Genomic DNA, 27,013 nt, shown 5'->3' on the forward strand with positions numbered 1-27,013 from the left:
AAGAATCAACTCAAAGATTTGGAATACAAAGAGGCAAAGGACACTCCTCCAGAGAAGCAAGAAGAGAAGAGAATTCAGAAAGTTGAAGATAGTGTAAGAAGCCTCTGGGACAACTTCAAGAGTACCAACATCAGAATTATAGGGGTGCCAGAAGAAGAGAGAGAGCAAGATACTGAAAACCCATTTGAAGAAATAATGACCAAAAACTTCCCCCACCAGGTGAAAGAAATAGACTTATAAGTCCAGGAAGCGCACAGAACCCCAAACAAAAGGAATCCAAAGAGGACCACACCAAGACACATCATAATTAAAATGCCAAGGGCAAAAGACAAAGAGAGAATCTTACAAGCAGCAAGAGAAAAACAGTTAGTTACCTACAAGGGAGCACCATACAATTATCAGCTGATTTATCAACAGAAACTATGCAGGCCAGACGGGAATGGCAAGAAATATTCAAAGTGATGAATAGCAAGAAACTATAACCAAGACTACTCTACCCAGCAAAGTTATCATTCAGAATTGAAGGGCAGATAAAGAGCTTCACAGATAAGAAAAAGCTAAAGGAGTTCATCACCAGCAAACCAGTATTATATGAAATGCTGAAAGGTATTCTTTAAAACAGGAAAAAGAAGAAAAAAGTAAAGATAAAAATTATGAACAACAAATACATATCTATCAACAAGTGGATCTAAAAGTCAAGTGAATTAAAAATCTGAGGAACAGAATAAACTGGTGAACATAATAGAATCAGGGGCATAGAATCAGAGTGGATTGATAATTCTCAGGGGGAAAGGGGTGTCTGTGTGGGGGGGTACGGGAAGAGACTGGACAAAAATCATACACCTATAGATAAGGACAGCGGGGGAGAGGCAAGGGAAGAAGGGGGGGGGGGAACCGGGTGGAGGGGAGATATGGGGGGAAAAAGGAGAAACAATTGTAATAATCTGAACAATAAAGATTTATTAAATTAAAAAAATAATAAAAAAATAAAAAACTGTGGTATGGTGGAATACTATGCTGCAGTAAAAAAGAAGGAATTCTTACTATTTGCAACAGCATGGACGGAACTGGAGAGCATTATGCTAAGCGAAATAAGCCAGTCAGAGAAAGATAAATATCACATGACCTCACTCATTTGTGGAATATAATGAACAACATAAATTGATGAACAAAAACAGATCCAGAGACAGAGAAGCATTGATCAGACCATCAAACCTCAGAGGGAAGGTAGGGGAGGGTGGGGGTAAGAGGGAGAGATCAACCAAAGGACTTTGTATCCGTGCATATAAGCCTAACCAATGGTCACAGACACCAGGGGGGTGAGGGCATGAGGGGGGGAATGGGGGGGGGAATGGCGGGATAAGAACACATATGTAATACCTTAATCAATAAAGAAAAAATTTAAAATTAAAAAAAAACATATATAACTTTTGACTCCCCAAAACTTCAGTTGTTCCTCGGTATCTGTGGAATATTGGTTCCAGGCACACCCACGGATTCACAAATGCAGATTTAAAATATACTGTTTTCAATCTGCAGTTAATTGAATCTGTGGTTGTGAAACCTGGGGATAAAAAGGACTGACTGTGTACTTATTGAAAAGACTTCACATATAAATAGACCCACAAAGTTCAAACCCATGTTGTTCAAGAATCAACTATCCTATATAATAAAACCCTAATATGCAAATCAACTGAATGGCAGAACAACTGGTCACTATCACACGCACTGACCACCAGGGGACAGATGCTCAATGCAGGAGCATCTACTCCCAGAGAGAGGCGCAACTGCCAGCAGCAATCGGGGGGTGGGGCCAGCCAAGGCAGGTGCCAGTGGGGGCCCCCCGATCGCCCTGCCCACCAGTCACCCCACAGATGGCCCTGATCGCCAGCCAGGCCTAGGGACCCTACCCTATGTATTGGAAACAGTCTATTAGATTTAAAAATTAAAACCTGGCAAGGCTACTCTAACACTGAAAAAACAGGATGATGCAGCAATGACATGCATGGACTCTGGCTGGCATATTTTGTAGTCAGCCCTCATTCTGACACTTATAACTATGTGGCAAAGCCAATTACTTAACTTCTCTCTGCTTCAGTTTTCCCACCCATAAGATGGGGAAAATAGTACTACTGCTTCAGAAGAATCATGTTATGTACTACTTTTTATAATCAGGGCAAAAAATGTAGCTGCCCATACAACAGCAAGATGTCTTTCACCTGTATGAAAAGTATGGTCACTGGTGCATGCAGCTTCCCGGATTGCGAGAGGGATGTTTGACTGCCCATTTAGGCCCAACATCCCCCGAGGGGTCCTGGACTGCAAGAAGATGCAGGCCAGGCTGAGAGAACTGCCCTCTCCCCCCGCCCTGGGCACAAATTTTGTGCACCATACCTCTAGTATATGTAGAAAAAGCATGTGACAAAAGTAAACACATGTTTCTCTCTCATTGATGTTTCTAGCTCTCTATCCCTCTCCCTTCCTCTCTGTAAAAAATCAATAAAATATATATTTTTTAAAAATTAAAAAACAAAAGTAAACACTAGTTCATGGGAGGAAAAAAGTTCTCAGCAAACTAGAAACAGAAAGGAACATTCTCAATTTCTTCAAGTACATCTACAATAAACCTACAACTTACATATAATTGTGAAACACTGAAAGCTTTTCCCATAAAGTCAGGAGCAATACAAGAATGTCTGCTCTATCAATTCTATTCAACATTGTACTACAAGTCTTAGAATATGAAATAAATTGGGTAAGGGGAAAAAAATAAAAGGTATATGGATTAGAAAGGAAGAGTGAAACTGTCTTTATTCATAAAATCCTAAGGAATCTACAAAAAAAAAAAAAAAGCTAAAACTGATATGCAAGGTCTTAAGACTAAAGATCCAAATTCAAATATAAATTCTATCTGTCTATATATATAAAAGCCTAAGTGACCGAAAGACTGAACGACGGTCGACTGGTCACTATGATGCGCACTGACCACCAGGGGGCAGACGCTCAATGCAGGAGCTGCCCCTGGTGGTCAGTGCGCTCCCACAGCCAACTTCCCATGGCTGGCCAACCTCCCACGGTCCCTCCCCCCCGCCGGCCAACCTCCCACAGTCCCTCCCCCCAGCTGGCTGGCCCTGATCGGCCCCAATTGGGACTGGGCAAGATGGCCCTAATTGGCCCGACTGCCGGCCAGGCCGAGGGACCCCACCTGTGCGCAAATTCATGCACCAGGTCTCTAGTTTCTCTATATTAGCAATAACTGGAAATGTAACTTGTTTAAATACATTTTACATTAGAAAGATAAACTTACTAAGTTATGTACAAGATTTGTACAGTGAAAACTAAAGAACATTACTAAGAGGAAGAAAATCTAAATAAATATGAATCTGAAGACCACATGTACTGATGTCAATTCTTCCCAAACTGATCTATAAAGATCCAATGTAAACATAATAAAAAATCAAAATAGGCTTTCTCACAAAAACTGACAAGCTTACTCTAAAATTTGTATGTAAACCAAAGGACCATACTACCAAAGACATTTTGAAAAAAAGTTACAGGACTTACACTACCCAATTTCAAAACTTATTATAAAGCTATAGTAATCAAGACAGCATATTATTAGCATTAGGATAGATATAAAGATCAATAGAACAAAACAGAAAGGCCAGAACAGATCCACACACTTATAAAAAAAAATGGTTTTCAAGAAAGTTAAAGATAATTCAATGGAGAATGGCGCTTTTTCAAAAAATGTCACTGTAAGATCCATTTGGAAAAAAATTAACTTCATATCAAATATAAAAAACTACCTCAAAATGTAAAACTCAAAATCATAAAGCTTCTAAAAGAAATGATAATATAATATCTTTGTGACTCTGAGGTATACAAAGGTTTCTTAGATCTAGGACACAAAAAGCACAAACCAATACAAAAAATTAATAAGCTAGATAGACCTCTTCAAAATTAAAAATTTCTGTATGACAAACACTGTTTAAAAAAATAAAAAGACAAGTAACAGACTGAAGAAAACATCTGCAATGCATTGATCTTTAAATTACACAAGAATATACAAAAAACTCTTACAACCCAATAATGAGGAAACTAACCCAAAAAACTCTTACAACCCAATAATGAGGAAACTAACCCAATTTTTTTTAATGGGCAAAAGATAAATAAGAACTTTATCACAGAAATTATACAAAGAGCCAATAAACACATGCTCAACATCATTAGAAGTCAGGGAAATGTATAATAAAACCTAAGAAGACACCACTACACGACTATTAGAGTGGCTAATGTTAAAAAGGCGGATGATGCCCTGGCTGGGTGGCTCAATTGGTGGGAGTGTCTTCCTGTACACCAAAAAGGTTCGAGCTCAATTCCTGTTTAGGGTACATACTAGTAACTAGGCTGTGGGTTCAATCCCCAGGCAGGGAGCACACAGGAGGCAACAGATCAATGTTTCTTTCTCTTTCTCTCTCTCTCCCTTCTTCTCTCTCTCTAAAATCAATAAAAACATATCTTCAGGTAAGGATTTAAAAAAAAAAAAAGGCTGATGATACCAATTGTTGGCAAGAAAGTAGAGCAACTAAAATTATTCCATTGCTGGTAGAAATGCAAATGATAAAACATTAGAAGGATTTGGCACTTTTTTGTAAAGTACCATATGACCACCAATTCCACTGCTAGGTATTTTTTTACCCATGAGAAATGGAAACAAGTATCTCCAAAAGACTTTCAAGTAAATGATAATAGTAGCTTTATTCATTTTAGCCTAAAGCTCCAAACAACCCAAATGTCCATCAAAAGGTAAATGGACAGCCCTGGCCAGTTTGCTCAGTGGTTAGAGTGTCTGCCTCGGACCGAAGAGTCTCCAGTTCAATTCCCTGTCAAGGGCATGTACCTCGGTTGCAGGTTCAATTCCTGGCTGCTGGTCAGGGCTCAAGCAGGAGGCAACCAATCGATGTGTCTCTCTCACATGGATGTTTCTCTCTCTTTCTTCTTCCTCCCCCCGCCCCCGGCACTTCCTCTCTCTCTAAAAATTAATGGGAAAAATATCCTCGCTCCTCGGGTGAGGATGAGAAAAAGGTAAATGGATAAACAAATTGTGATATATTTATATAACAAAATACAACTCAGCAATAAAAAGAACTACTGATGCACAGAGCATGGATGAATCTCAAAACTACAGTAAGTGCAAGAAGTGAGACACACAAGAGTACAAACTATACAATTTCATTTATATAAAACTAGGGAAGACCAATCCTAATATATAAAAGCCAGGGGCCGTAACGACCTAAACGACCAGACGGATGACCGAACAGCAGGCTAGGAAGCTGAGGGAGCGGGATGAACGGTCACCATGAGGGAACCCCCATCTGGATCGTGGGCGTGGAGTGCCCCAGAGGGGACCCCCACCATGATCAGGGGCGTGACTAGCCTTCAAACCGCCGGCAGCCCCTAGCCCGGGGAGGCCTCCTAGATGAGGACACCCAAGTCCGTTCTGGACCTAGGGCCACTCTCTCCCCATGAGCAACTCGGAAGCCGCCAGTGTCTAACTGCCAGTCTCCAGGAGGTGGGAGTGCGTCTACCGTCCACCAAAATGTAGGACCATTGAACCGTTCACAGTCTCAGTGCAGGCACGGGTCTGTGGCTGACGGGGTGAAGGCCAGACCAAAACAAAACAGCAGAAACACCCTGCCCACCTCGGTGGACGCAGCTGCAGTCCACGCGGGCCTGGGCAGTGTAGAAAGCTACCTTCTCCTGGGTCCTGTGCTGGCACCATAGCCTCACTCACCCTCAAGCCCCCCTGAGTCCTGACAGCGAAGTGTGTAGGGCATTCTGTAGGAGTTGTGCTGTTATGGGTGATTTTGCCCAAAGACACCCTATTGGGATGAATTCAGAGCCACATCTCACTTCCCATGAGCCTGGAAGAACCATGTAAAAGGAATTCGACAAAAGCTTTCCACATCTCTGTTTATTCTTTTTTTTTTTTCTTTTTTTTTTTTTTTTTTTTTTACAGAGAGAAAGAGAGAGGGATAGAGAGTTAGAAACATCGATGAGAGAGAAACATCGATCAGCTGCCTCTTGCACACCTCCCACTGGGGATGTGCCTGCAACCAAGGTACATGCCCTTGACCGGAATCGAACCCGGGACCCTTGAGTCCGCAGGCCGACGCTCTATCCACTGAGCCAAACCGGTTTCGGCCTCTGTTTATTCTTTTGAATCCATAAAACGATCTTAAAAAAAAGCATTCAGGCCACCAAAGAGAGAATGCAAGTTCTGGCCAGAGCATGCAGGATTCTTTTGCCCAGCAGTTTAAAGGAAGCAGAGAGCTGGCATAGTGGAAATGGCCCTGGTGCTCTATGAGGAGACTGCAGGAATGGGGTTGCAGAAATTCCACAAGCCTCTTGCCACCTTCTCCTTTGCAAAGCACACCATCCAGATCCACCAGGACTGGAGGCAACTGGGAGTGGCAGCTGTGGTTTGGGACTCGGTAAGCAAATCCTGGGGGACCTCTGAAAACATCTGCAATTGATTATAAGACTGGTCTTTATTTAAAAAGAAATAAAAGAACAGCTTTGTTGAGATATAATTCATATACTGCACATGTCACCTAAAGTGTACAATGAATTGGTTTTTTAAAGTAAATTCAGAGTGGTACAACCATCACCATGCTCAATTTTTAAATATTTTCACGATCCCAACCCCTCCAAAAAAAAACTTCTACCCACTAGAATCACTTTCCTGATCATCTTCCCCAAAATAGATTGCATTTTAAGGGTGGGTAAAGGAAAGTTGAGGGAAGTTAAAATACTGCACAAAGGATATTATAGTAAGATAACAAAGCCCAAAGTGAAGATCATGTGTTTTCTTTTTTTAAATATTTTTTTTATTGATTTCAGAGAGAAAGGGAGAGGAAGAGAGGGATAGAAACATCAATGATAAGAATCACTGATCAGCTGCCTCCCACAGGCCCCCTACTGGGGATTGAGCCCGCAACCAGGCATGTGCCCCTGACCAGAATCAAACCTGGGACCCTTCAGGTCGATGCTCTCTCCATTAAGCCAAATCAGCCAGGGCCATGTGTTTTCTTTAAGTTCTGCGTGGTTGTAACAGTCCCCAAATCTATACTAATCTATACTAATAAAAGGGTAATATGCTAATTAAAGAGGATGTCTTCCTGATGTCCTTCCAGACAAAGCTGCAGCAGCTGTGAGGGCTGAGGCTCAGGCAGCCATGGGCGGCAGCGAAGGGCTGAGGCTCAGACCAGCAGTGGCAGCAGCAGCAGGGTAATGGGAGCGGTGCCTTCCCCTGATCCACCAGGTCGCCTCCTACAGAGGGAGGCCAGACTGGGGGCTGAGGCAGAGGCAGTTAGGGCGATCAGGCCAGCAGGGGGGCAAGGTAGGGTTGATCAGGCCAGTAGGAGGGCAAGGTAGGGGTGATCAGGTCGGCAGGGCAGCAAGGTAGGAGCCAGCAGGCCAGCAGGCAGAGGGGTTAGGGGCGATCAGGCAGGAGAGTAGTTAGGAGCCAGCCGTCCCAGATTGCGAAAGGGACATCCTCCGAGGGGTCCCAGATTGGAGTGGGTGCAGGCTGGGCTGAGGAACACCCCCCTCCGTGCACCAATTTATGCACCGGGCCTCTAGTCAATCAATAATGATAGAAAGCAGAGTAGCTAATATCAGACACTAGGGATGAAAGTGAGTAAATTGGGAAGAGATTAAAGGAAACCATCTGAGATGATGGTAATGTCCTATAACTTGATGGTGGTGGTGATTATGTGGATCTATAAATTTGTCAAAACTTACTGAGCTATACACTTAAAACACACTTTATGCTAATTTACCTCAATAAAATTCATTATAAAAAGGAAATAGCACAAGATTAATGTAAGGTGTTCATTTTTAATAGCAATAGAGAAAATTGGAACCTGAATGCTCATTAGTAGTTGTGTGGTTAAACTAAATTATGGTACATTCATTCATACAATGGAAAATTACATCACCTTTAGAATACAGATATATTGACACAGCAATCACCTATATATGACAAATTAAATAAAGAAATAAGCTTAAAGAATATGATTTCATTGCAGTATGCACGAACAGACACACACACACACACACCAGCATCTGGTTTACAAAGGCATCAAAATGTCTGAAAGAACCTGTATTAAATAGAAAACTGGCTATTTTTCTATTTCGGATAGGGCTTTTTTTAGTAGAGGATTTTCATTTTCTCTGCATGTTTTTGTAATAAATACATACTATGGTTGTTTTTTTAAGTAAAAATATTTTCATTTTTTGATAAGCTAATCCTGAAATAACCAAAACACAATCTAAGAACAGAGCATTCTCAAGAGGAGAAAAAGTTTCTGGGAACATTCTAAAGCCTTCTCCTTCCTTTTCGGACAAAATTACCCTCCCCAAAAATTCTTCTTATTCTAGGCCTTAGATAGCCCACTTTTTTACTCAAAAGAGTAATCATCTATTAAAGAAAAACATTTCTGGAGCAAACAATATTTTAAATTACTTTCAAATTTTACAAAATAACCAACTGTTACAAAGTGTTCAGATATAAACGTTAAAAAAAAATAACAGAATTTAAATAAACACCTAGCAAGCAAAATAATTCTTGACCCAAAGATTTAATCATATATCTTGTGAAGATAAAAGTTTCTTTAATAAGTAAAACTTTAAGCTTAGATAAAAAGTTAAAATACTCTTAAACCCAAGAAAAATTTAATTATCACACTTATAAAAAATAGATCTTACCACTGAAAGTGCTCAATGAACTGTAATATCAAAAATCATGAAGGTAATTGGATTTGAGTCCCACAACATGAACTGAAACCCTGTCATATGTAGTGAAGGCGGTGGAAAATGCCTTCTAGTGGTAGATCACACAGTTACCATCTGTTTCATCAAATCAGACAAATTTGGCTTTATTAACAGAAGCTGAACAGATTGTGGGGGGGTTGGGGAGAATGCCAACATTACAGAGTTAGTTTCTGTTCTCTTAGTCAAGAGGATCTTAATTAGATGTGGTATCTTATTAAAAATGTAAGGAAATAAGCTTTTTAAATCCATGACACATTTTATGAATCCCCAAAGGGTCTTTACAAGCAAGGCATTCTTATCTTTCCATAAGTATTATGAAACACTTAAGTCTTAGGAGAATTGAATATAAGAAGCTAGGTAGCCTGGTCGGTGTGGCTCAATGGTTGAGCATCAACCCATGGACCAGGAAGTCATGGTTCAATTCCAATCAGACCACATGCCTGGGTTGCGGGCTTGGTCCCCGGTGGGGGGCATGCTGGAGGCAGCTAGTCGATGATTCTCTCATCATTGATGTTTCTATTCCTCTCTCCCTCTCCGAAATCAATTAAAAATAAATAAGTAAATTTTTAAAAAGAAGCTAGGTAAACATGACTAATACAATGAAAAAAAAAATCAATTGCTAAGGTTGTGTGCCATAAAAATTTTTTTTAAAAAAGACGGATTATACAAACAGAACTGCCTTTAAGATACTTAAAATCTACATTGATTTTAAGATTTATTAATGTGGACACTAAGGAATAAAAATTTAAGAAATGAAAGTATTTTTTTCACTCTTTAAATTGTATTTTTTACTAGCTGTACCCGGCCACACATTGCTGTGGCTCAGTCTGGTTAAATGGAAAAGAAAGAAAAGAGAAAGCACACGTTTCTAATATGTTTAATTTCACAATGCTTGTGGGTATACAGTATTTTTTGTTGTTCCATTGTCTGTGCAGATATAGATTGTCTGGTTTGCCGACTCTAGAACACACAACATATAATTGTCCATGTGAGAAGCAATCTAAACCGACAATTCTAAAGATTGGCCCTGAGCTTTGTTGATGGTGATTGCAAATGCCAATCGAACTGGGAATTGCAATCTCTTAAATTGAAATGGCATATCTGTTGGAATCATAGGAATGCGAGGAATGAGGACATCTTCACCTTTGAAAGGTCCTGTCAAGATTGTTGCTTCTTAATTTTTTTACTGCAAGCCGCATGCCGTTGCAAAGCTTTGGCTGGTTGATATTTCGCAACATGATAATTGGCACGCTGATTTTCAATTGCACTACGTGCGGTGGCATCCCTGGCAGATCGAGTGAATTCAAAAAATCTGTTGGATAATTAACCGCTTCATCTGCTTCCACAACAGTGTCAACGGACTTGTATGTGACTGCCTCGCTTTGAATGTTAGACTGAATAATATTGTTAAGTTCGTAGACGTCTTTGTTCTTGGCCGCAAGAATAGCTCGTTCACTCAGCCAATCGTGATTCTTATAATTGGTTTGAATATTGGGAAATACTTTTTCAACCAATTCTTCTTTTGATGTCACTAAATTGCAGAAGTTCTGAGGCAATGAAATTCGTCCTGAGGTCAGATCAACCGGCACCTTTCTGTTCCCAATTTCCAGCAATTGATGTGAGAATATCTCAGCTGATCGATCGTTTTGCAGCTGGACACGCATATTTGTAGTTAATTTTAACGTCTTTACGTGTCGCCACAAAGTAGAGTATTTCAGGCAAGCATTTATTTCGTCCGCTGGTGTCGATTGAGGAATTACAGGTAATGTTTGCCTGAAATCTCCTGCAAGCAATATTAATGTGTTCCCAAATTGTCTGATGTTTCTACGCAAATCTTGCAATGATCGATCAAGAGCCTCGAGCGATTTTTTGTGCACCATTGTGCATTCATTCCAAACAATAAGTTTGCATTTCTGCAATACTTTTGCCATGCCGGATGCTTTGGAAATGTTGCGCGTGGGAGTTTCAATCAATTGCATGTTCAATGGCAATTTCAAAGCGGAATGAGCAGTACTTCCACCTGGTAGCAATGTCACAGCTATTCCGGATGACGCAAGAGCTAAGGCTATGTCATTTTGGGATTGAATTGCTGCCAGAATCAATCTAATTAGGAACGTTTTACCAGTTCCTCCTGGCGCATCTAAGAAGAAGATTTCTCCAACCCCATTATTGACAGTTTGCATTATTTGATCGTAAATGCCTTTTTGCTCAAGCGTTAGCTTAGGAATATTTGATTGCACATACGACAAAAGATCACCTGTGTTGTAATTTTGTTCACGACGCAATTCTACATCGAATGAAGCAGCAGCAGATCGATTCGGTGATGGCATTCCCAATTGATTGAGAACTTGGTTCGCGATTTCTAAGCACAAATCTTCAATCATTATCAACATTGAAATTGAATCATAAAATTGGAAATTTGGAAATCGTAAATGGATCGTAAATCGGAAACATTGCAATGGAATCCTAAAATATTTAGTATAGTGTGTGTTGCTTTTACGTCCAACAGATGGCGCTGTTTTTCAAAAAAAGCATGTTTTTACCTGTCACAGGTGTAACATCTATATAATAGTAGGTATAAGGTATATAAAAACACGTGCGTATTCGAATGCAACGTTGTGTCAAAATTTCAAAGCAATCGGTGAAGAACTTTCAGAGATTTAAGATTTTGAACAAACAAACATTTACATTTTTATTTATATAGATACACTAGTATGAGGCCCCTGCCATCAAAAAAGCACTGATGGACAGCCTCACAGATAATTTTATTTATTGTTTCTTTGATTGTCAGCCCTCTGTGACTCTAAACCTAGATAGCAACTTGGGCAAGTATTTTAAAATTTGAACAATAGTGAAATTTTTAAGGTTTTTTAAATAAAAATATGCTGTCTGTAGAAGTTAGATTAATATATTGTGGAAATGTGGGGTCCAAGATGACATTTTTAACCTGCTTATGAACAGGCATTAATTGAGTCAGATAAAATAGAAAAAAAACTTCTTCCATAGAATAGCTTGTAAGATAGGTTAGTCAAATTGGTGATACCTATCCATAAGTGATTTATGTATTATTAATAAAATTACAGGAATAAAAAAAATGATGCTTAAAATTTAGTTGCCCCATTTAAGAGGATGTGCTGTTAGTCTCATTATTTATTTTTGTTGGAAGTACAAAGGCTTCTTTCAGATTCATTAAGGATAAAAGTTCAAATATTCAGAAGATATTCAGATAATGAATACCGACCATCTTTCATGAGTAATTAACTGTTTTTAAAGTACCTCCCAAAGACCTCAGCTTCTTTCTATGGCCTCTAAGATCACTAGAATCCTATGATTCTAAAAATGGTTAGATTTATATTTTAACTTGTGCCAGACAGGTAGGCCTATCCTATTTACACATGTTCAAACTCTTCTCCTGTGTATTCTAGATCAGCGGTTGCCAACCTTTCAGACCTCACGGACCACGGGTTGGCGACAGCTGTTCTAGATCATTTGATGGAATTATAACTATTCCCTCCTTCTTGAATTTTCTTTCCCTGTTGACTTTTCTCATGTCACATTCTCTGCTGGTTTTCCTTCTTAGTGGGCCTGCCTCTCAGCATCCTTTGTACGCTTCTCACCAGTTTTTCTCCACTTTTGATTTTCAGGAATTCTGGGACTTCATCCTGAGTTCCACTCTCTTTTCCATCACACATTTTCTCCCTAGTTAATTTCACCTGGATCAATAACTTTAAGCACTGTCTTTTGGCTAATGAATTAAACTCTCTAACTCTGACCTCCCCAGGAAAGTCCTACTTACAGCCTACCTGGAAGCATCTGAAACTTTGACCTAGTCACTATACTCCAGCTTTCTGTTGCTCTTTAATAACCCTACTAATTCCTATGTCAGAGCATTTGCACTTGGTGTTCCCTTGGCCAAAAGTACTCTTTCCTCTGAACTTCACAGTTTCCTTCTTCCTAGTATTCAGTTCTCAGTTTAAAGTTATTTCCCCAGAAAAAATCTCTCTAAAGGTCACCGACACCGCCCTGGCTGGTTTGACTCAGTGGATAGAGCCTCAGTCTGCAGACTGAAGGGTCCCAGGTTCGATTCCAGTCAAGAGCACATATCTAGGTTGTGGGCTCAATCCCCAGTGGGGGAGGGGATGCAGGAAGCAGCTGATCAATGATTCTCTCTCATTATTGATGTTTCTATCTCTCTCTCTCCTTTCTGAAACCAATAAAAGTTTAAAAAAAAAAACCGACGCTTACAGACATCAAGTCACACTATATTATCCTGTGTTAATTTTCTGGATGGCACTTATTAATATACAATATTTTCTCTGTCTTTCCTCAAATTAAGTTGCATGAGGACAGGAACCTTGTCTGTCCTCTTCATCAGGAGATTGCACATAGAACAGTTCTGGATATGTGGTGGAGTTCAAAAAAATACTTGCCAAACACAAGAAGGTTAATTTCAGGTAAATTTTCAAATTAATTTTCCCTAAAAAAAAATGCGTTATCAAATAGAGAGGCAAATTATATATACATATAAATATATATTGCATATTAGAGTCTATCATGATGTAAATACAACAGTAATAGATTCTGTACCCTTGCAAATATAGACTGCTAGAATTCTGAAATGCATTTTCTTGGACAAGTTAGTTCCATAATAAAGAGGATATCAGACAATATATATGTCAAAGTACATCTTTTAAGGAAAATGTAAGTGTACACAATACCTGCCTATAATCATAGTGCCCATTAATGTTATTTCGAAGAGGGTAGGAACACATGCTTCAAATGATACACAACAGCATGCACAACAATGTCAAAGCTGATGTCAGAGCAATGACTAACCAGGAATATTATAAAGCTGTATGAATCTAGAGTAGCTTTCTGGGCACACTAAATCATCATGGTTTACCTACTATGGACTCATTAAATCAAAGAATGACTAACTTTATTATTCATTCATGAGCATATGGTAACCCTAAGGAATATGAGTAGCAAAAAAGAACAAATTGGTAGGCAAGTATTTCTCACGGTAAAGTTTTAGGAGTAATGGGATACTAGTTTTTAAAGATTAAAGGTGGCTGCCTAGTTTTTTTACTATAATTCTCCTAACAGTTTCAGCTTTATTAACCTTGCTTTTTAGACTTAGTGAAAAATTCTTCCTGTAGCTCTACATTCTATCCAATTTTTTAATTTGTAGGTAAACTGGCTTATCAAAATTTTCAGTATTTGTTTTTAAAATCTCAAAGGAGATATATATACTACTATATGTAATACTTTAAACAATAAAAAAATTTTTAAAAAATAAAAGAATATCTTATCAACAAAACAAAAAAATCCAATTTAATTTTTTTCTTCTAATTTATTTACTTTAATCTGTATTTTCTACTTTTTTCCTTTGGCTCCTTACTTTCTGCCTCGCCAAATTGTTTAGGTAGCTCTATATTCATGAGAGGGAAGAGGAGAGCAAGGAAAGCAAGTGGGGAGAAGGGGAGTCAGAGAGAGAAGAGGAACAGGGAGAGGAGAGGAAGCCCACATGACAAGGAACTGCAGGCAGCCTCAGGCCTGAAGGAGGCTCCAGCCAACAGCCAGCAAAAGGCAAAGTCCTCACTCATACAAAGAAATAAATTCTGCCAACAACCTGAGTGAGCGTGGAAGAGTATTCTGCCCTAGACAAGCCTCAGGGTTAAGAATTCAGCCCAGCTGACACCTTTGTTACAGCCTTTGGAGACTCTGATCATAGCAACCAGCTAAGCCATGCCCAGACACCTAACCCTGAAAAACTCAGATAATGTGTGGTTTTAATCTGTTACATTTGTGGTAATTTGTGCCATAACAAAAAAAAAACTAAGACAGATTCGTACTGATAAATGCTACAAGTTAAAATTAAGGTAGTCAAAGGGAACAGAAAGTACAGAGAGAGTCAGAATGCAATTTTAAAGGGGGTGCTTAGGGCCCTAGCCGGTTTGGCTCAGTGGATAGAGTGTCAGCCTGCAGATTGAAGGGTCCCAGGTTCGGTTCCAGTCAAGGGCACGCAATCATAGCCAATCAATGATTCCCTCTCATCATTGATGTTTTTCTCTCTCTTCCTCTCTGAAATCAATAAAATCATATTATAAAATAAAATAAAATAAAATAAAGGGGGTATTTAGGGAGAGCCTCACTGAGATGGTGACATGCAGGTCTCTGGGGGAAGTAATTTTTTAGGTAGAGTGAATAAGATCTTTTAAAAAAAACAAAAACAAAAACATGAGCATGTGGCTGGAGTCAAGTTTGCAAGGAGAGTAACAGGAGATAAGATGAAAGAAGTAATGGGGGACCTGGTAAGCATGGGGCCTGATATGCTATTATTAAGACTTGGGCCTTTGCTAAATGAAATGGGGAGCCTTCGCACAGTTCTGAACAGAAGAATGACATGATCTGACTTATATTTTAAAAAGATTCCTCCAGCTTCTGGTTTGAAAATGCAATGTACAGGAGCACAGCAAAAGTTGGAAGACCAAGTAATAATTTAATACAATAATACAAGTGATAAATGATGGCAGCTTCAACCAGATTATAACAATGGAGATGGAAAGAAGTGAGTAGATTGTGGATATATTCTGAAGGTAGAGCTATCAGGGAAGTGGACTGGGGGCGGAGGGTGGAGAACAGGAATTCCATTTTAGACATGTTTACTTGACCATGTGTATGAGCTATAGACAGGGGTAAGCAAAAGTAGGTTTACAGCTGTTTGTATGAAAATAATAAAATTAATTAATAAATAATAACACAAGAATAGCCCTAGCCAGTTTGGCTCAGTGAATAGAGCGTCGGCCTGCAGACTGAAGGGTCTTGGGTTTGATTCTGGTCAAGGGCATATGCCTGGGTTGCAGGCTCAATCCCTAATAGGGGCATCCAGGAGGCAGCCGATCAATGATTCTCTCTTGTCATTGATGTTTCTATCTCTCCCTCTCCCTTCCTCTCTGAAATCAATAAAAATATATTTGAATAATAATAACAACAACAACAACACAAGAGTAAACCCTGTTTTACGTACTCACAACTGTAATCTTACCTTTGCCCATATATCTGGAGATCAAGGGAGATGTACAGGAAATAGATACAAATTTGAAGCTATGAGATAAGATGAAATTGTCAAGGGAATGCTTATGGTCAGAGAAGAGGTCCAAGAAATAAGCCCTGGGGTATTCCAACATTCAAAAGTAGTGGAGACAAGGTGATACTAGCAAATTAACTATGGACAGCCAGAGAGTCAAAAAGAAAATCAGGCCCTTGTCGGGTAGCTCAGTTGGTTGGAGTATTATTTCAATATGCCAAGGTTGCGGGTTTGTTCCCAGGTCAGGGCACATATAAGAATCAACCAACAAGAGGATCAAGATGATGACGGCAGGAAGGTAGGGAGGGAGAGAGTGTGAGGAACCCATAGAGGAGAGTGTAGACGTGTGTGGTGTGTATGTGTATGAGCTAGGGACAGTTAGATTCTGCAGGTCCTCCAAGGGGCTGCCAAACCGGGCATTCTTAGACGGTGGAGCCCCGCGCACAAAGCGGACACTTCTCGGCGGCCGGTGCGGGCACAGAGACCACACCATCTTAAGAAACAGAGCTGCTTGAGACTAGGATCCTGGTCTCAGACACAAACCAGGACCCTGCAGCCACTGGGGACAGAGAACTGCGACCACAGCTTCAAACCAACAGACAACAAGAATCCAGACTTCCCGGCAGCAGATTTCTGTGAGTCAAAGAGCCTATCCCCCTCCCCGCAGGTTCTCGGATAGCGCCATAGTAACTGATAGAACTGCCCCTCGCTCCAGCTGCAGCTTCCCTATGGGGAATTCGAGCTTGAGAGCTCACGCAGGACACAGCGAGCTTGAGAGCTCACGCAGGACACAGCGAGCTTGAGAGCGTGGGCACGCAGGACACAGCTCCCCTACGGGGAATTTGAGCTTGAGAGAGCGCGCCGACTGCAGCGCTGCTACTGGAATTTGAGAGACTGGAATCTGCTCCCCTCAACGCAATGGGGCGACCAAACCCGAAGCCCATGCAGGGCGGAAGTGCCACCTGACTTTGATTCTGGGCAAGCGCACACGGAAGTCAGTTTTCCACAGCGCAGGCATGCCACAGAGCTATTGTGCAACCCAGTCCCCCATGGTGACCAGGACCCAAATTCTCCCGGCAAGAGGCAGCACTGAGCACCACTGACTTGACTCTGTTTTTTACCGTGTGCACCTGAGATCCCTGACTCACAGCGCATTCACACTAAGAGTCAGTGACTCCAATTCTTGGTTCATGCACACACAGAGACCCTGATTCTCAGCGAGAAGCCGCACAAGGCAACAGAGACTCTGACACTCGAGTCTTGGTGCAGACACAGGGAAACTCTGACTCCTGGCATGTGCTAGGGGACTCATTTTTGGCACATGCCAACAATGTGGTGCAGGCAGGGTCCCTGACTCTAAGTGCGGACACGAGACCACACTGAATTCTGGGAACACTGACCCTGGGCAAGCCTGGTTCCCACCAACCCACGGCAGCCACACGTCCTAGTGTCAGAGCACTTCAGTGAAACTTGGGTGGTGTGAAGTTCCCACAGCACACGGCCCAGGTCCACGCAAACGGAAGCTTGAACCTTCTGGTGATAGTCAGAATGGAGAGACAACACAATCCCCAGAGGAAAGAAAATGAGGAGTCACCAAGAAAGGAAATTAGTAAAATTGAAGCATGCAACATGACCGAAAAAGAGTTCAGAGTAATGGTCGTGGAATTTATACATCGGATGGATGAGAAAATCAACAACCTGTGCAAGAATCAGGAAGAAATAAAAAGTGATATAGCTACAATCAAAAACACCATGGAAAGTTTCAACAGTAGACTAGAAGAAGCAGAGGACCAAATTAGTGAGTTAAAAGATCAGGTACAGAAAGAAGCTCAATCTGAACAGCAATTGGAGAAAAAAATTTAAAAACGGGAGGAAAGCCTAAGGGAGCTTTGGGACAACACAAAACAAGTAACATATGTATAATAGGGCTTCCAGAAGGACAAGAAGAGCAGCAAGGATTAGAAAATCTATTTGAAGAAATAATGACAGGAAACTTCCCAGATATGGGGAAGAAAAAAGTTACACAAGTACAGAGAGTCCCAAGCAGGATCAGCCCCAAAAGACCCACATCAAGACACGTCATAATTTCAATGGCAAATATCAACGACAAAGAGAGAATCTTAAAGGCAGCAAGAGAGAGACAGAGAGTTACCTACAAAGGAACACTCATCAGATTATCAAATGATTTCTCAACAGAAATACATCAAGCTAGAAGGGAATGGAAGGAGGTATACAAAGTGTTGCAAAGCAAAGGACTGAATCCAAAAATACTCTATCCAGCAAGACTATCAATCAAAATTGAAGGGGAAATCAGGAGCTTCGCAGACAAAAAAAGGCTCAGGGAGTTTATCACCACCAAACCAGCAATGCAAGAAATGCTAAAGGGAATACTGTAAAAAGAAGAAATAAACAGGTAAGCAGGAACACAGACACAAAAATAGATATGACTACAAACAAATACCTTTCAGTAATAACTTTAAACGTAAACGGACTAAATGCTCCAATCAAAAGACATCGAGTGGCTGAATGGATAAAAAAAACATGACCCATATATATGCTATCTACAAGAGACCCACCTCAGAACAAGAGACTCACACAGATTGAAAGTGAAGGGATGGAAAAATATCTTTCAGGCAAATGGAAATGAAAAAAAAAACTGGGGTAGCAATACTTATACCTGACAAAATAGACCTCAAAGTAAATGCCATAACAAGAGATAAGGAAGGCCACTTCATAATACTAAAGGGATTGATACAACAAGAGGATATAACCCTGATAAACATATATGCACCCAACGCAGAGCACCCAAATACATAACAAAACTCCTGGAAGATATCAAGGGAGAGATCGACCACAATACAATCATAGTAGGGGACTTTAATACACCACTGACATCACTGGATAAACCCTCTAGACAAAAAATCAGCAAAGACACAGCAATCCTAAATGACTCACTAGATCAGATGGACTTAACTGACACCTTCAGAACATTTCACACCAAAGCCACGGAATATACGTTCTTCTCAAGTGCACATGGGACATTTTCATAAATAAACCACATATTGGGTCATAAGCAAAGTCTCCCCAAATTCAAGAAGATTGAAATCATACCAAGCATCTTCTCAGACCATAATGCCATAAAATTAGAAATAAACTACAATAAAAACAATCCAAAAATCTCAAACACTTGGAAGCTGAATAGCATGCTATTAAATAATGACTGGATTACCAGAGATCAAAGAAGAAATTAAAAGCATCCTGGAAACTAATGACAACAAAAACACAACAATCCAAAATCTATGGGACACAATGAAAGCAGTCCTGAAAGGGAAGTTTATAGCTCTACAAGCCTACCTAAAAAAAAAAAAAAGAAAAAATGGTAGTAAATCATCTAACTCTAGAACTCAAAGAATTAGAAAGAGAGCAACAAGAAAAGCCCAGAGTGAGCAGAAGGAAGGAGATAATAAAGATCAGAGCAGAAATAAATGACATAGAGACCAAAAAAACAATACAAAAGATCAATGAAACCAAGAGCTGGTTCTTTGAAAGGATAAACAAGATTGATGAACCTCTAGCCAGGCTCACCAAGAAGCAAAGAGAGATGACTCAAATAAACAAAATCAGAAATGAGAGAGGCGAAATAACAACAGACCCCGCTGAGATACAAAGGATGTTAAAAAATACTATGAACAACTCTACTCCAACAAACTAGACAACCTAGAGGAAATGGACATATTCCTAGAAAAATACAACCTTCCAAAACTCAATCGGGAAGATTCTAAAAATCTCAATAGGCCAATAACTATGGAAGAAATTGAAACAGTCATCAAAAATCTCCCAGCAAACAAAAGCCCGGGGCCAGACGGCTTCACAGGAGAGTTTTACCAAACATTCAAGGAAGAACTAATATCTATCCTCCTCAGACTATTCCAAAAAATTCAAGAGGAAGGAACACTTCCAAGCTCATTGTATGAAGCCAGCATCACTCTAATACCAAAACCAGATAAAGACAAGACAATGAAAGAGAATTATAGGCCAATATCCCTCATGAACATAGATGCCAAAATCCTCAACAAAATTCTAGCAAACCAGATCCAGCAATACATAGATCATACACCATGACCAAGTAGGATTTATCCCAGGGATGCAAGGATGGTACAATATCTGCAAATCAATAAACATGATACATCACATAAACAAATTGAGAGATAAAAATCACATAATCATATCAATTGACACAGACAAAGCATTTGACAAAATCCAACACCCCTTCTTGATCAAAACACTCAACAAGGTGGGAATAGAAGGATCATACCTCAACATAATAAAAGCCATATGTGACAAACCCACAGCCAACATCATACTCAATGGACAAAAACTAAAACCATTTCCCCTAAGAACAGGAACATTACAGGGATGCCCACTCTCACCACTCCTGTTCAACATAGTACTAGCCATTGCGATCAGACAAGAAGAAGAAATAAAAGGCATCCAAATTGGAAAAGAAGAAGTAAAACTGTCCTTATTTGCAGATGACATGATATTGTACATAGAAAACCCTAAAGACTCCATCAAAAAATTATTAGACTTAATAAATTTGGCAATGTAGCAGGATACAAAATTAATGCCAAGAAATCTATGGCATTTCTTTACACCAATAGTGAACTTACAGAAAGAGAGACTAAAAAAGCAATCCCATTTACCATCGCACTAAAAAAATTAAGATACCTAGGAATAAACTTAACTAAGGAGGTAAAAGACCTATATGCGAAAAACTACAGGACACTGAAAAAAGAGATAGAGGAAGACATAAATAGATGGAAGAACATACTGTGTTCATGTTTTGGTAGAATCAACATCATCAAAATGTCCATACTACCCAAAGCAATCTACAGATTCAATGCAATCCCCATTAAAATACCAGTGGCATATTTCACAGACCTACAACAAACCTTCAAAAAATTCATCTGGAATAAAAAAAGACCCCGAATAGCTGCAGCAATCCTGAGAAAGAAGAACAAAGTAGGTGGGATCTCAATACCAGATATCAAGCTGTATTACAAAGCTACTGTTCTTAAAACAGCCTGGTACTGGCACAAGAACAGACATATAGATCAATGGAATAGAATAGAGAACCCAGAAATCGACCCAAACCACTATGCCCAATTAATATTTGACAAAGGAGGCATGAACATAAAATGGAGTCAAGATAGTCTCTTCAACAAATGGTGTTGGGAAAATTGGACAGATAAATGCAAAAAAATGAAACTAGACCACCAACTTACACCATACACAAAAATAAACTCAAAATGGATAAAGGACTTAAACATAAGACTGGAAACCATAAAAATACTAGGGGAATCCACAGGCAGCAAAATCTCAGACATATGCAGAAGGAACTTCACTGATACTGCTCCTAGGGCAATGGAAACTAAAGAGAAAATAAACAAATGGGACTACATCAAAAGTTCTCTTCTGATTGTATCTACTTTTCAGGCAAGAATCCATAGTAAACAAATAACTGAAGTGGGTGAGTGGACTATCATAAGGGAATCATAAGGGAATCTACCAATACCCAGTGGCATAGAGCTTTGGCATAGAACTCTGTGTGTTGTCTCTGTAGCTATTTTTTTAAATAGCTACAGAGACAACACACAGAGTCCATGCAATGTGAGAAGTCACATCAGAGGCACCTGCATAATGCCACAACAAAAACAAAAACAAATTCCTAAGGACTATCCCGATATGAAAGGATGAAATCAAGAAAAACCCCTCTCAGAAAAAGGATATGGTGGTAAGGAAGGGTCCATCTCCACTGGGCAACTATAACCAAAAAACAGGCCTCATGAGACCCAAACACACACTGTGTGGTACAAGTTCCAAGCAGGGAATTTAGTTTGAATTGGGTGTGCCCCCAGGTGCCTGATAGAAGCTACGTATACCTTTTCTGGAAGAATGCACACTCAACACATGCTTCAAGAATCCCCACAAATGTACTAGGTACTTTCTCACTGAAATACAAACCTAGCTTATAAGGTGCTCTGATATCCAACACACCTGGAGTAAGATCCCTGCTCTACCTTTTGATTAGCTCTGGATTTTAGACCTAAATGTGGAAGATAAAAGATAAAATGTCCAAATTTTAGATGAGAGGTTATTTGCCTGAGGTCCTCTGACCCAAGGGGCCACTGGATAGAATTCAAGATATATTTCAACTGGCCAGGCCAGTGGCTCAGTGGTTGAGCGTCGACCTATGAACCAGGAAGTCACAGTTCGATTCCCGGTCAGGGCATATGCCTGGGTTTCGGGCTCAATCCCCAGTAAGGGGCATGCAGGAGACAGCCACTCAATGATTCTCTCATCATTGATGTTTCTATCTCTCTCTCCCTCTCCCTTATATCAATAAAAAACAGGGGAGAAGGGGAAATGGCTGCCGACGAGAAGGCAGACTGCAAGATAGTATGTGAGTGAGAGAACAAAGGGAGAGTGTGTGGTCGCTCCGGGAGTGTTTGTTGGTGAGTTGAGGGACAGCTATACTCCAGGAAACTGTGGGGGACTGCTGGACGGGTCTCCCCTGACCAGGCAGCCCCCACTGCTGCTGGGTTCCCTCCCGGAGCGACCAGCTCTGACACAGAGACCACGCCATCTTGAAGGGGAAAGTGGATGTTATCGGAAGCCTGAAAATCTACAACTACGGCACCCAGAGAACAGCTGCGAACCCGAGAACACCGGTTCCCAAGAGGCACGAGCACGCGGATTCAGAGGAGCTCTGCACCCCCTCACGGGAAGGTCAGATTTCGCCTGGGATAAGGTGAGGTCTGTGGTCCGGGCAGGAGAGAGAAACGCGCACTGTGGGAGCTGGAGGACCTGGGGGAGTCTGCGACCAGAAAAATCCGTGGCCTTTGGGGCTGGCGTGATCCGCGAATGTGGAAGGGGGTCCGCAGAGCTGCTAACAGAAGGGAACTCTAAAAAGCAACCCATAACTGAACTGGGCGCAAAAGGGCAGCCTAAAAATTTTAAAAGTGTGCCAGCTGCTTAGACCCAAGGGGAAAAAAGACTGCACAGACTTGCGCGCAGCCCCGGAGTTCGTGCACTTACTCTGGCTCTTTTTTCTCTCTCTCTCTTTCTCTTTTTTTTTTTTTTCCTGTTTAAATCCTTGTTTTTGATTACTAAGCCCAATACATAGGATCACCCAATTGGGGACACTATAAGAGACTGCAGGGAAAGTTGTTTTTGTGGAACCTGGGGATCAGAGCGGGGAATAACGATCAGAGAACCAGCTCTGGGGCAACCCTTTCCCCCAAACTGGTATTAACTGCCACAGGGAAAACAAAATCTAAACACTAGCTAGAGAGGACCTATAGACCCGGAGGTAAATCCAGAAACACTGCCACCCAGGGGCTGAATCACAAATTGACTCTTGTGTAAACACAAATAAAGGAGTACAAGAAACAAAGTACTCAATACTGTCCTGACTAGGAAAGAGGCATGCCAAACAGAACAATAGAGGAAGTGAATGACGTTCACTACTGCACTTTTTTTTTTTCATCTTTTACTTAAGAAACTAAATTTTTTTCTTTTTTCCTCACTTGATTTTACCTTTTTAATTATTACATTTTTATTTTCAATCAGTATTATTACTACTACTATTTTACCTTTTTTTAAAAAAGTGTCATTTTACTTTCTCTTTATTTTACTTTGGGATTAGTGTTCTACATTCTATTTTCATCTTTTCTTTAGCATCATTTTACTCTATCTCAACTTTACCTTTATGCCAACACTCTTACTCACTTTCCCCCTTTTGTTGTCCTGTTTCTCTTACACTATTCCTGCTTTAGATTTTTCCTATTCCTTCTTTTTACCCCCTGTTAAAATTTCACCCTACTTACATATCTAATTTCCAATCCCCTGCTCCAAGTCCATACACACCTCTCTCTTCTCTTTCTTCACTATCCAAAAATTTTTTTCTCTGTGTCCTTCTGTTGTTGTTTGCTTGATTGTTGATTATATCAGTTTTTTATGCTTGTTTGTGAGATTGTTTCGCTTTTTCTTTTTGTTTGTTTTGTTTTTGTTTGTTGTTTGCTTCTGTTTTCCCTTGCCTTGCTTGATATTAGTTGTTGTTTGTAGTTTGCATTCATCTCTAGGTATTTGTTGCTGGCATTTGTTGGGATTAGTGGCTGTTCTATTGGAGTTTTCTCCCCATATAAATAGTTTTTTCCCCTCTCCTTTCTTATCCTCTTTCTTTCTTACTTTTTTTCCTTTTCCAGATTTCATTTTTGCACTCCTTTTTTTCTTCTTCTTCTTTCTTTCTTATCCTCTAATTCTCCTTTCTCTGGTGGTCACCTTTATTTGGGGTTATTAACATCGTGAATACATTTGTGTTCCATGTCTTGTGCATTGTGCCTTGTTGTGTTGTATTTTGTGCCTTTAAATCAACGCAGGAGAGAGAGAACTACATAACCAGACACCCGGAGAAGAGAGATCATGGGGAGACAAAGAAACAGCCCACATATGAAAGAAAAGCAGGCATCACCAGAAAAGGAAGTAAACAAAATGGAGGCAAGCAACCTGTCAGAGAAAGAATAAAAAAACATATACTTTTTCATTTAAATTAATAAAAATATATCAACTGGATCCCCCACATGCCTTAGCATTTTAGTTCCAGCATCTACATCTCTTTGCCTGAGGTTTTTTTTTCAGGAGTTGTGTGAAAGCTGAGAATTAACACCCTGCCCTCACCAGCCCTCAACCAATGACTAATGTGTGTAAAGAACATGTGTGAGAAACAATGTGTGAGGAACACTGGCTCCCAGAGTTACCCAGAGATTTAACCTTATTAATCACCTGCATGACAACATACCCTTTACTCAGCACCTTCACTTACTAGCCTCAAATCCAGTATATTTCTTTGTGATCATTTCCCATATTAATTACTTATACTCGAGTCCTTGTTTTGGGATCTACTTTTCAGAAATCAAGAAAACTAAGACCCAAAATTACCATGAATTTGAGTGGGGGGAAAAACAATTATGTTTCACTCTGGCTTGTGTGGTACAGTAGTTAGAGTGTCAGCCTGTGAACCGAGGGAGGGTCACAAGTTGGATTCTGGTCATGGGAACATACATTCCCTCTCCGCCCTCCCCAGCCAGGGCATGTGCAAGAGGCACCTCCCCTCTCCCTTCCACTCTTTCTTAAAAATCAATTGCAAAAACATCCTCACTCCTTGGTTAAAAAAATTATTTTAATTATGCTTCTATTTTCATAACTGTTAATTATAAAATCACTAAGGTTAAACTTCAGTTATGATATAAGTAAACCAAAGTAATATGTGCAGTACATAGGACTTTGTCTCTAATAAAAATCACATATGTCTTAAAATTACATTATAGTTCTGTAGATTATCTCAAAAGTTTGTATACTCCTCAGTACTTTGAAATTGTGAGTTATTACTTAGCTTACTGCTAAACTACTACACATGGTTGCAGTCTCTCTGTCTACATTGTTGCACATTCTTCCTGTTTGTGTTGTCATCAACTGTTGAGCAACTACCTCTGTGCCAAGTAATTTTCCAGCCACAAAACAGTTGAATGTTCCACAACTAGAGATTAAGCCAAAAGCCTTGAGTAAATTCTGGTGTTCTTAGAAAACCTATCCTTGCCTTATAAAGTGTAATATGGAAATTTTAACTCCATAACAAAAATACAATTTAATTTTTAACTTATGATTTTTAAATGTAATTTTTTACTGAATGCATTAATTTAAAAGTACATTATGGCTATTATAATATATTTATGTTTTAATATCTTTAAGTTGTATTTCAATAATTATATGGTATCATTTTTATAAATCCAAAACTATGTAGAACTAAACATTATATTATTTGAGAATTCAGACATGTGACACTATAAAAAAAAAAAATTTAAAACAAAGATCCTCACCCTAACCGGTTTGGCTCAGTGAATAGAGCGTCAGCCTGTGGACTCAAGGGTCCCAGGTTCATCTCGGGTCAAGGGCATGTACCTTGGTTGTGGGCACATTCCCAGTAGGGGGTGTGCAGGAGGCAGCTGATCGATGTTTCTCTCTCATCGATGTTTCTAACTCTCTATCCCTCTCCCTTCCTCTCTATAAAAAAATCAATAACATATATTTTTTTTAATTAAAAGAAAAAGATTATCAAAACCTCTATAAGCTGAAGATAGGTCAGTATGGTCAAAATGGCACTGAACTTCTCAAATGGCAATAGTGGAAGCTAAGAGGCAATAGAACCATGACAAAAAATTCTCAGGGAAAAATATTTTCAACCCAATTCTCTGCCCAGCCAAATCAACATAAAAGCCAAAGAAATATTTATTCAGATTTGCAAGGCCTCAAAATGTTTTTCCCCTCCAACTTTTCTAAGGAACCTACTAAAGGATATCTTCATCAAGGAGAGAGGAAGACAAATGATGCTAAGAAACAGGGAATATAACAAAGGAGATAAGCAAAGAAAATCTCCTGAGGTCGTTAAAAGAAAACCCCAAAATTATAGGTCTGCTACTTTAGACTTGGAGAGCATAACCCAGATTGGAGAAAAGAGAACAATATCGACCTCCTATGTGGGATTATAATGAGAGAAGATTCAAAAATGATCAGAGGTTTAGGAGATAAATTAGGTAAACAGAAAACTAAGCAATGAGTAAAACACAGTAATTATTAACACCAAAGTAATTATTCTGTGAAGAATATTTTTCACAATCAATAATTAAACAATAAATACTGATTTATGCAAAATTATGAGATACCTCAGGAAGACAGGAGGAAGGGAAGTGAATGTGTGTATGTGCTAAAAGTAGAAAGAGGGTTAGAATCATCAGCTAGAGAACTAAGTCTCAGTTTCCAAGAGGTGATACATAAAAATAAAGGGAAAAGAATCAAGAAATGGGAGCAAAAGCAAGTTATTTAGGAACATGGGAGGAAGTGCCAAAATGTGCAATTTGACAAATAATTGCCTCAAGGAAGGAAAGCTTCTTTTCATTGTGATTCTAGTGGTACTAGTTTACTTCTTAAATTATGCACACATGCTATTTTGGAAAGATAAAAATT

General features: G+C 39.8%; 1 protein-coding gene across 2 annotated transcripts in view; it reads right to left on the reverse strand.

Annotated features, from left to right (window-relative positions):
- The window catches only part of DMXL2 (Dmx like 2), a 168,333-nt gene that overhangs the window by 91,715 nt on the left and 49,605 nt on the right, over nt 1-27,013 (reverse strand). The gene's annotated exons all lie outside the window — the stretch shown is intronic.

This window comes from Cnephaeus nilssonii, assembly GCF_951640355.1.
Source record: "Cnephaeus nilssonii genome assembly, chromosome: 4".
Classification (NCBI taxonomy): Eukaryota; Metazoa; Chordata; class Mammalia; order Chiroptera; family Vespertilionidae; genus Cnephaeus; species Cnephaeus nilssonii.